The following is a 10128-nucleotide window of genomic DNA, read 5'->3' as shown; positions in this document are numbered from 1 at the left end:
GTGCGCTATTCCGGCAATTCATACCAGACCCTCTAGGTCAGGGGTAGTCAAACACTGGTCCTCCAGCTTTCTCTTCGGGAGTCACGTCTGTGGCTGTGAGAATGTTGCAATGCCTCATGGGATTTGTAGTTCCACCCCAGCTGGAGGACCAGTGTTTGGCTACCCCTGCTCTAGGTCTGGTAGGAATTTTAAGGGAAACCCCAACGGCCAAAATGCACATATGATCAGTGATGCCGATCTGCCCTGGAACAGCTGAGAAAACGTTGGAATTCTTCACCTTTTGGTGGTCACGTATTCCACCGTAGAAAAACTGGACGGGGTTACGTTAAAATCTGTGACCACGTCACCGGTCACACATTCCAACGCCGCAAAACTGGGCGGGATTAGGTTAAAATGTGTGACCAGTCACAAACTTTGATAGAACACAGGCTATAGTGTGCCTCTCACTTTCCAAATCAGTCTCCAAAAGATCAGCCGCACAGAGAGCAGAGTAAAGCTGCCCATACCCCTTAGAAATATTGTTCAATTTTCGTATGCGATCGCGTTTTCATCCGATATTCGTAAGGTTGATGGGCAGTGTACAACCGCCAATACTGTACAATCGATCGAATTTTGACTAACCAGCAGGTTAGAAAACTTTGGTCGATTCATTAATTGTGAACTACATTGGTCTGTGCATGATGGGCTAGTTGTAAGAAAATTGAACGAGGGTGAGATGTCTGGACAACAAAAGTTGTACAATGGTTGTAAGGTGTATGGCCACCTTTAACCACTTGCTGACCGGGGTGTTTCACTCCCTTCCTGGCCAGGACATTTTTCAGTATTCAGCGCTGCGATACTTTGACTGACGTTTATTCCGTCATGCAACGCTGTACTGATACGAATTTCATACCATTTTTTGGGGACAGATAGAGCTTTCTTTTAGTGGTATTTAATCACCACTGGGGGGTTTATTTTTTAATGTGTAACAAAAAAAGTACCCTAAATTTTCAAAAAAAACATTTCCCTATAAAATGTTATAAAACATTTATTTTCACCCCAATTTTTTGGTATAATATAAAAGACGGGGTCACGTCAGGTACATAGACACTAAACATGTCAACCTTTACAATTGCGCGCGCCCGCGAAATCGCAGAAAACAACCGCAACCAAAATTGGCCATAGGCGACGCTTTAAACGTTTTTACCGCTCATCAGTTTAGGGTTATCAGTGATTAATGGCGCTAGAATTATTGCTCTCAGTCCCACGTTCGCGGCAATATGTAACATGTGCTGCATAATGGGCGCAATTGTTGTTTTCGTACATAGACGCACCCGACGCATGTTTGCGTGTGTATGTGGGGGCGGTGGGGGACTTTAAAACATTTTTTTGTGTTATTTTTTTAAATATTTGTGAATATTTTTTTTAGCTTCTTTATTTTTTTTTAATGCTGTAATTTTTCTTTTAGACTTAACTTTATTGCTATAACAAAGGGGACTAAGAAATCCCCTATGTAATAGCCAATTCACCAAACAGGTCCTCTATATGGAGACATCAGGTGTCTCCAAGACCTCTGATGTCACCTAGGGACCCCCAGAGAAGCTGATGAAGCAGAGATGCAGGAAGTGATGTATATTACATCACTTCCTGCATTTGGGGACAGGAAGAGTGCTCAAAGGGAGATCGAGTAATGATCTCCCTTTGATCTGCTGTTAAAGCGTCGCCGTGCCGGTCCCAGCCGCACCAGCCACATCGGATCACGGACCGGCAGCGGCGACGAGGAGACGGCCGCACACCCGCAAGCGATCGGGCGTCCTGATCGCTTGAGACGCCTGATCGCTTGTATGTAAACAGCCATTGCTGGCTGTTTACATGCTCACAGTTTTCCCTCTCGTGTGCACGCTGAGTGCCACACACGGGAGGGGGGAGGGGCAGGACGTCATAAGACGCCCTCCCGCTCCTAGCAGACTTCCATCCGGCCGTTCACAAACGGCCATGGACGGAAGGTGGTTAAGGTGGCCTCACACTTTACAACCATCGCAAGACTTTCGTCTTGCGATGGTTGTAAGCTAAGTAAAAGCTCGTACGATCTGCCCATCTTGGACAGGCAGATCGTACTTGCGATCATCGCAAGCCCGCCCCACTGAGGGGAGGGCTTCCGATGGCTGCAATGCTGAGCGGGCAGTGTGAGCTTGCGGCATTTGTCTTATGAGCAGGTCACAAACCCACCGAAAATCTTAAAATTTTCGGCAGGTTTTCAAACATGCTCATAAGACAAAAGGCGTGCGACCGTACAGTAGAAACGGTTACACGCCTTCCATACACCGTACGATAATCGGCAGGTGTATGGCCACCTTAAGGGAGGGTTATAATCACTCTGTCCACGCTCCCCCCCTACCCCGATCCCCGTGTCCCTGTCACCCCCGGACTCCTCCCACTCTGGGCGGGCCAAGTGTCACTTTACGGCCCATCTCACCAGAACCGGAAGTTTTTCAGCAGCGACCGGGAGAAGAAGGTAAACAGAGGTGAGAGGTGCTCATTGTAGACCGGGGGCACAGCGCTCCGTGCCATGGCTGGTCGGTGTGGGCTCAGCTATCGCTGCTGGGGGCCAGTACATGGCTGCTGTGTACACAGGAGATTATCTCCTACAGGCTGTGGTACTGCAAGACCCAGCAGGCACAGCCAGCATTATGTCTGGGGGGATTGTGCAGCTTCCTGTGCTGTCATGGTGTGTGCTATGTTCTCTGTGTACCTGACATCTGCCATTATTACTATTCCCAGAGCTTCCTCTGTATAGTGAGAGGTGAGTGTCAGACAGGCAGCCTGTAGATGATGTGGAACTACAAGGCCCAGCCAGCAGTATGCACATTGACATGTAGAGACTTGTTGCAGCTGCACAGCCTCATACCACCTGGATCTGGTATATACATTATACACAGGGACACCTGTATGTTGTATGTATTGCTTCCATGTAACATATGTGCACCTCAGATCTGCCATTACTACCAATGCCTTGGTGCCTGTTAAATGGCTCTGTACAGTGAAAGGTTCATGTTAGGCTACCGATGGCTGATGTAGAACTACAAGTCTCAGCATGTCATGTCACATCAACAGGCTAGATGTGCGTTGACATTTTTAACTCATTGCGTTGCTTTGATGTTTTGTTTTTTTTAAACGGCAGCCAACAGACTTGTTTTTTCCTAACACATGTCACAATGCACTGTGATAGGTTGTAGTGCATTGCGCTGCATTTAATTGCAGCATGCTCCATTTTCACCCAGCGCACATCAGCGCAGTGCCTTGGTGTGATCTGGACGCCTTTTGAGCCCTAAAAGACCTCCTGTGTTGATTCCTATATTGCATGCACTTCTGTATATAGGAATCTTATAAATGTCTTCTGTAAGGATGGCTGAGGGCAGTGGTTGTCAACTTACAAGGTATAGAGGACCTCAATTGTGGCCCCTGACATCAGCAAAGGGCCACACATAATGTTCAATAGATGTAATGCTCAAGAGAACTGTCAGAGACTGCAGGCATAGTGGAGGAAATGATGGTCACAGACTGTGGACATGGTACAGTTTGGTTGGAGACTGAAGACGTGCTGCAGACGACCATGCGAGTCTGGACACAGGTTACATGACGCTGTTCGAGATCAATTCTATCACCACTTTAAAAAAAAAATCAATTTTTGTTTTGTCTGTCCCCATTGAGCGCTGCAAGGAGAAGAGCATGAGCTGACTGATCAGGAGTTTGTGATCGCTCAGTTCTTGAACTATAGAGCCGCCATATCATACAGGTAGTGATACACTCCTGCTCATAGTATTGGGAAGGGTACATTTTACTCTTTCAATACTTCTCCTTTAAAAGCCATGATCCCTAGCAGAGGCGTCGTGACACCTGATGCGGGTACCGGGTGACACCCCGCAGTGATGTCATCACGCATGCATGTGATGACTTCACGTGCTCTACCGCTGTTACCTGCCAGTGGCCATCTTGGTGATGGGCGCCGGCAGAGAGAGGAGGGGACGTCACCCGGCGGGATAAGGTATGCCGCCGGGTCCCCTCCTCTCTCTCTCGAGCAACTGTATGGCTCTCAGTCCTTGACTGCGTGCCCGACTTTTCAGAGAAGGGTGACACCAAAATGACTTTTAGTCATTTTGGTGTCACCCTTCCAATGGTGTCACCCAGGTGCGGGCCGCACCCCCCTCGTGACACCACTGATCCCTAGCAGTCTCACGTAACATATGCCTAGTCTATGACAATCTACCGAAGCATGTCCCCAGTCTTCAGCAACTCCTGAACCATGTTTGTACTCTGTGCCCATCTCCTGGCACATGTTTGCAGTCCCTGACTGTCTCCTGAAGCATGACCCAGTTTCCAACAACTTCTATAACATGTTTGCTGTTTCTGACCATCTCTTGTTACATATCTGCAGTCCCTGGCAGTTCTCTATAGCATTACATTCACTGAATATTATTTGTGGCTCTTTGGGCACCTGAGGCCCCCTTTATTTAGTAAGTTGACCCCCACTTGCTTAGGTTCTTAGTATAGGTACTCATATCGTGAATCTTATGAACCATAGCAATGTATATTAAGAAGTGATATGTATGGGGGAGAGAAGTAGCCTGTGATGCCTCGTCTCTTGGGGAGCTACAAGTGTCAGCGTGCAAAGCCATCTGCAAGCAGATTGAGAATTCCAGCACTTTCTTCATACAGTATTTAGTTTGCACCTTTTTACAGAGAATGTCAAAGGTGATCATTCTAGGGGGTATATTATACCTATACTGGTGCATTATGCAAGGGAAGCTTAGGCTTTGCCCTAATTTGTCACATCCTAGAGATTAGTTGGTAAGAGGAGAGTTTACATAAAGCAGGCTGGAAGGACAAACAACGGCTGGTTCTGCAACAGCTGTGAACAACCAATCATTTCCTTATCACTTAACCTGTGCTACACTTACCGATGGAGTGTTTCTTCTTATAGTATCCTCATCATGATAGATTAGAGCGGGGCTGGGCAAATCCCAGGAGCCAGGGCGACAGCACTCCTTACAGGTTACAGCTGACCTCTCATTTTTGTGGTTTGTCCATTGTTGTCAATGGAGGTGGTCCCTAAAAAAAACCCCCAAAAACATAGTGGTTAGTTGTTGGTGGCCCCAGGATTTTATGAAGGGGTTCATACTCTAACAGTGTGGGAGACGCTGCATGTACAGTGAGCTTCAGAAAATATAGGAGTCTTCCTCAAACTCTGCCACTTCTTAATATTAAAAAGCATTCCTATATCAGACATCGGTCGTGTTCCTCTCCACAGCTTCCCAAATAACTTCCTTGAGGGCTTGTTCACACCATGTCCGGATCATGCCCAGACCAGAACAAGTTGTTCCCGGACCAAAAAAGCATCCCAATGTATCCCTATGGTATTTCTGGGCTCTGTTCACATCAGCGCAGCCGTTCCGCACCAGGCAAAAAAAAAAATACTGTTTGTTTCATTTTCTCTGGTCTGGAATGCACTGAAACGCATGCAAACGCACAGGACCTCACCTGAAAGCCCATTATAAAATAAAGAAAAACTGCTCTGGAACGCGGCAAGATCGCTGTAGAAACACGGCAAAACGCAATGCACCGTGTTCCAGATCTGGTCCAGAAAATGGTGTGAACCTGGCCTTAATGTCTGTCAACTACAACTGAGAGACTGACCAACCTGCTCCCTCCGAGAGACCCGCTGCTCCTTGCTACTTGATGGAGACAGGAAGCACACAACCCATTCCAACCTCACCTCCTCAGTGTTTTCCCTGTCAGGATAAGCTGTAAGAAGATTATTCATGATGGGCCATGTTTTTTTTTTTTGCCAGGCTCCTTGTGGAGTTGCTGGGTTTCACCTTTAAAGATTTTAAGGCTTACCATTCATCTCTGATACACTATATTGCCAAAAGTATTGGGACACCTCTCCAAATCATTGGATTCAGGTGCTCCGTGAAATTTCCTTGCTACTAAATATTCCACGGTCACCTGTTAGTGGTATTATAACAAAGTAGAAGCAACTGGCAACAGCAGCCAATCAGTCACAAAGTGGTAGGCCACGTAAAAGGACAGAGCGGGGTCAGCGCATGCTGAAGCGAACAGAGCGCAGAAGTCGCCAACTGTCTGCAAAGTCAATAGCTAAAGATCTCCAAACTTCGTGTGGCCTTCAGATTGGCACAACAACAGTGCGTAGAGAGCTTCATGGAATGGGTTTCGTGGCCGAGCAGCTGCACCCAAGCCTTACATCACCAAGTGCAATGCAAAGCGTGGGATGCAGTGGTGTAAAGCACGCCGCCACTGGACTCTAGAGAAGTGGAGACGTGTTCTCTGGAGTGACCAATCGCGCTTCTTTGTCTGGCAATCTGATGGATGTGTCTGGGTTTGGCGGTTGCCAGGAGAACGGTACTTGCCTGACTGCATTGTGCCAAGTGTAAAGTTTGGTGGAGGGGGGATTATGGTGTGGGGTTGTTTTTCAGGGGTTGGGCTCGGCGCTTTAGTTCCAGTGAAGGGAACTCTTAAGGCACCAGCATACCAAGACATTTTGGACAATTTCATGCTCCCAACTTTGTGGAAACAGTTTGGGGATGGCCCCTTCCTGTTCCAACATGACTGCGCACTTGTGTACAAAGCAAGGTCCATAAAGACATGGATGAGTGAGTTTGGGGGTGGAGGAACTTGACTGGCCTGCACAGAGTCCTGACCTCAACCCGATAGAACACCTTGGGGATGAATTAGCGTGGAGACAGCAAACCAGGCCTTCTCATCCAACATCAGTACCTGACCTCACAAATGGTCAAACATTCCCATAGACACACTCCTAAACCTTGTGGACGCCTTCCCAGAAGAGTTGAAGTTGTTATAGCTGCAAAGGGCGGAGCCAACCCAATACTGAACCCTACGGACTAAGACTGAGATGCCATTGAAGTTCATGTGCGTTTAAAGGCAGGCGTCCCAATACTTTTGGCAATATAGTGTACTTTTGTATTCAGCTAACGGTATTCCCTTAAATCTGGACCGGATCCATGACTTGCTAACGCTTGATGGGCTTGCTAGCCTTGACCCCTAGACAGACTTCTAAACTCCCCCCTCCCCCCTGATATTTTTAATACCTCCAGGTTAAGAGCTTTGTTATGGCCCCCACTTGTAATTCTCCTCTTCAACAGCCTCCAACTCCTTTAGAGCATTCCGGCCTTCATAGACCCACTGGCGGGGGACATTTTCCATGATCTATTCCTCACTTCTTGAGGGTCATTGCCCTTCCCCTCTTCCAAACTTTGCCCACTGGGAATGGGATCTCCAGTCTGTAAGGGAGTCCAAAGACCAGACCCAGATTTGGGATACAGCCATTGAAGCTAAATATAAATTGTTAACTAACCTGGCAACCCTTTCCCTTAGGGAAGGTTGATTCTATATTGCACAATGTCTGCTTGGGTATTATATGTATGTAGTGCAGTGTTTGTACATAAAGGTACTGAGATGTCACGAGCCAAGAACTCTATGTGCTTCACAAGCCACTGGTTGGGTATTTCTCACTGAACAGTCTGTTCTGTCTCTTGTGTTTTATGATCCCTGTGTCAGCATACAGTATATACCAGGGGTAGGCAACCTCGGCACTCCAGCTGTGGTGAAACTACCAATCCCTTCATTCCTCTGGGACTCATGTCCATGACTGTCAGTTTCTTGCAATGCATCATGGGACTTGCAGTTCCAAAACAGCTGGAATGCCAGGGTTGCCTACCCCTGGCATATACGGTGTATATATAGTCCCTTCTAATCATCCGTGAAGGTCTCTGAAGTAATTTCCTTATGTTTTTGTTTTGTGAGCTATTTGTACAATGTTACAGGATGCTGAAACTGCTGTGTGAGTGATACTGTTCTGTATGATTTCAGCTTGTGCTTCATATAAAGATGTATAAGGCTAAACGTAAAATCACTTATTACATATTGAGCAGTATTGTAAAATGTCCAGAGCATTCCAACATGACTGAGTGATGGCACTTTCAGAAATTCTATAAATAATAAATATGGAGGGCAACTTCAGAAAGGGGCAGGCCACTGAGGACTGATGTTGCATTTTTTTGTAGTTGAACCACCCAACCGTTCCTTCTGTGTGTCAGGGACTCCGGCTGTGAGATGTCTGCACTCATGATGCAGCTTGTAAGGGGGATCCTCCTCTCTGTTGAAGCTTTTCATTTCTACTCTCAAGTTAGATCAGCACCACCATGAAAGATAAAATTCAGACCTTTATTAATCCAGTTAAATGTCTTTCAAAGCTGGTACACAATCAGCGCTTCTATGGATAACGTGTTTCCGCCCCACGGGGCTTTAGACTAATGTGTTTTGATCTCATGGGTTTGACACAGGATTTGACATAGACCCATAGGATAAAAACATATTATCCATTATGTGGAGGAGCACACAGATTGTGCACCCTGAACAAACCTCAGGAAAGGGCACATGATGGGTGAGCTAGTTGTTGTTATTAAAGGAGAACTATGGGGTCAGTGTTTTTCCCCATAGTTCTCCTAAGGGTCACGGGAGGACACAAACTAGCGTCTTCCCGTCACCCTAAGCTCAGTATACCGCGAGCTACAGCTGTATACATGAGGTTTGTCGATTAGCCCTAAATACATATAGATATCATCTGTACACATGGGGCTTGGTGAGGAGACCCTCTATACATGTATAGATCATCTGTACATATGTGGTTTGGTGAGGTGCCCCTATATACATGCACACATGTATTGTACACATTGTGTTTGGTGAGAAGCCCCTCTACACATGCACAGACCTGTTGAACACATTGGGTTTGGTGAGAAGCCCCTATATACATGCACAGACCTGTTGTACACATTGGGTTTGGTGAGAAGCCCCTCTACACATGCACAGACCTGTTTTACACATTGGGTTTGGTGAGAAGCCCCTCTACACATGCACAGACCTGTTTTACACATTGGGTTTGGTGAGAAGCCCCTCTACACATGCACAGATCTGTTGTACACATTGGGTTTGGTGAGAAGCCCCTCTACACATGCACAGACCTGTTGTACACATTGCGTTTGGTGATGGACATCTGTGAAATCTTCATGGTTTTCTAAACCCTTTAAGTCAAATGTATTCCCTGCACCATCTTGATTGCATTGCTGCTAGTACTAGCAAATATTGGGTAGTCCGAGTCCAGCCTCCATGTCGGTTGGTGTTTTGTGGTTATTGTGCGAGCTTTAGTAAAAATAGAAAGGTTTATGTATCAGATGTCATCTTGAATTGCACATGCTCCTAGTCTGGTTTTTGTGCAAGTAAAAGAGGAAACAAAGGGAGAGTTGGACAAGCAGTAGCTGGTCACATTCAGCTGGACTTGTTTTGTAATGTTGGTTTTCGGGGAAGTCCCGGTCGGGGCTACACATGGGTCACATTTCAGCCATCTGATGATCATGGCAGGAATCCATTTCCAGTTCTAGAGTGACCACACTCACTCACTATGCTGTATTTAGCCCTAGGCTACTCACTCATGATTTGGACTACAGACCTCCCATACTCTCATCATCCCTATATAACATTGAAGGAGGTGTTTGGCAGTTCACAGAAGTTACCTGGGCGGGGCCGATAACACTTCTTGTAGCTCAATGCGACAGAGGTAGTGTGTATAGGAACTATCATTGATATCCTGGCTGGATCAACTGGAATTTATCGAACTAAACAAGTTAAAGCCAGGTTCAGATCTGAGTGATCGCGTGCGGGTGTACGCAGCTTTTTTAACCGCGCGATCTGCCAAGCGCGATTGGGGTGCCTTTAGAAAATATTGGCACCGCCAACGCGATTGGCTGTGGTGGGCAACTCCGCGCGGTTTTGTACATGATTGCCGCGCGGTCACGGATCGCCCAGATGTGAACCTAGCCTAAAGGTAGATTTAACAGATCCAAAGGGAGAAAATTAGAAGTTCATTGTAAGGGTTTACATAGACTTTAGGCTTTCTAGTAGGTAGATAGATTAGAATACAAACATGTGGTCTTCTATTTCCTTTTTCTCTTTTATGTCGAAACTGCCATCTGGAACATGAAAAAACTGTAAACAAATACAGAACATTTGGCCGTATGTTTTCCTTTCTTTTAAATGAACAAATGACATGATACG

At 46.4% G+C, this 10128-nt stretch overlaps 1 protein-coding gene across 1 annotated transcript in view; it reads left to right on the top strand.

The window, feature by feature from the left end:
* The first annotated feature begins 2431 nt into the window (after positions 1-2431).
* The window catches only part of CUNH16orf70 (chromosome unknown C16orf70 homolog), a 41141-nt gene continuing 33444 nt past the window's right edge, over positions 2432-10128 (top strand). Inside the window, exon 1 of the mRNA XM_018564863.1 lies at positions 2432-2504. The gene's annotated coding sequence lies outside the window, so the exon portion shown is untranslated. The remainder of the gene's footprint in view (positions 2505-10128) is intronic.

This window comes from Nanorana parkeri, unplaced genomic scaffold (genome assembly GCF_000935625.1).
Source record: "Nanorana parkeri isolate BGI_ZX_2015 unplaced genomic scaffold, ASM93562v1 scaffold790, whole genome shotgun sequence".
Taxonomy (NCBI): Eukaryota; Metazoa; Chordata; class Amphibia; order Anura; family Dicroglossidae; genus Nanorana; species Nanorana parkeri.
Note: the sequence above shows the minus strand (reverse complement) of the source record. Positions and strands in the feature narration are given on the sequence as shown.